Below are 1,648 nucleotides of genomic sequence, written 5' to 3'. Positions count from 1 at the left end.
TTGGACTGGAATACCTGTTCAGAGGGGCACGAAATTGGTCGACTCCATGCAACACAAATGTCAAGCAGTTCTCAGAGACAATGGTGATGCCACTAAATAGTAGTTCAGTCATTTCAAAGTGAAGTGAAATCTCAAACATTTTATACGGTACATTTTTGAGTTTTTAAAGGAAAATGCAGGGACTGCTATTTTTTTTAACATCCAAATATTCCTTTTTCTTTACTTTCTGTAAGAGATTAACACAAAGTGGAGAAATGTTTTTATTGTTTTTGGAATTGAATGTGTATGATTTCCTGTGCATTTAGGGAGAAACGTTATTATAATTATTTTGCGATTTATTTGTATCTCTCATCTATCCACCATCATCCATCTATCTATCTCATATGTATCTATCTCATATGTATCTATCTATCTATCTATCTATCTATCTATCTATCTAATTTGAGAAAATGAGGAGGCAGCACACTGTGTAAACGCGGGGTGCACGTCCGGCAAATGTGGACCCGCACCTAGGTCCAATAAGCTAGAAGAAAAAAATAGCCAGCAGCACTCCAGGAGATAAAGGCAAACGGTGGTTTATTGACCCAAAGTCAGACAAGCGACGTTTCGACAGCTTATTGCTTGACAAAGACAGCAATAAGCTGTCGAAACGTCGCTTGTCTGACTTTGGGTCAATAAACCACCGTTTGCCTTTATCTCCTGGAGTGCTGCTGGCTATTTTTTTCTTCTATCTATCTATCTATCTATCTATCTATCTATCTATCTATCTATCTATCTATCTATCTATCGATCGATCTATCTATCCACCATGAATCAAAATACATTTGAAATGTTTTCTCTATTTTTTTCCCCAGATGCTCAGACCAACACAACAGCAGGTGAGCGTAGAGGTTTACGCTGTGTGTCTTTTATCACAATATTTTAGTACATAATGAGGATTTGCTATAACACCTGGGTATGATGCTGTGTCGGACCCCCACCCATCAGATACTGGTGACCTATCCCGAGGACAGGTCCTAAGTAAAAAAAAAAGTCTTTGAAAATCCCTTAAAAATGTCAAAACCATGGCCTCTTCAAACCATCTTAGATATTAGGCGGAGCAGGATCCCTAACTGCACAGAGTTGTTTTCAAGATATGTACTAATCCTGAGGAAGGCACTGGTCAGTAATCATAAAGACAATAGCTAACAAGCATTTTTAGGAATGGGAAATGAGAATTTTTGTGCTGCACTAACGATCCAATTACCTGAAGAACGAGCATTTCGCTCGTTCATTGGGTAATCGGTGATAAATTTCCACCGCCAGATTATTGCTATCGAGCATTACTATGAGGGTCCATTACTCATAATTAGAATACATGATAAGAGGACAATGTCAGTCAGCTGCTCCTAAAGCCAGCAAGATATAGTCCTGTGTTAAAAAAGGCATGGACTCATGAATGAGGAGCAATATTTAATCACTTTTTTTTTTTTTACATTTTTGAGCGAATTGGCAAATTGAGTTCCTCAAAAAAAAAAAAATTTCTCCCTTCTCTCTCCTGGTCAAACCTGAAGAATGGATTTGTTTTGATCTACATAGCAGTTGGCTATATGGACCAATTTTTTTTACATAAATAAATAATAATCCAGCCATAATTATGACATTTGGA

This window comes from Bufo bufo, chromosome 8 (genome assembly GCF_905171765.1).
Source record: "Bufo bufo chromosome 8, aBufBuf1.1, whole genome shotgun sequence".
Classification (NCBI taxonomy): Eukaryota; Metazoa; Chordata; class Amphibia; order Anura; family Bufonidae; genus Bufo; species Bufo bufo.
This window is presented reverse-complemented; position numbering follows the sequence as displayed.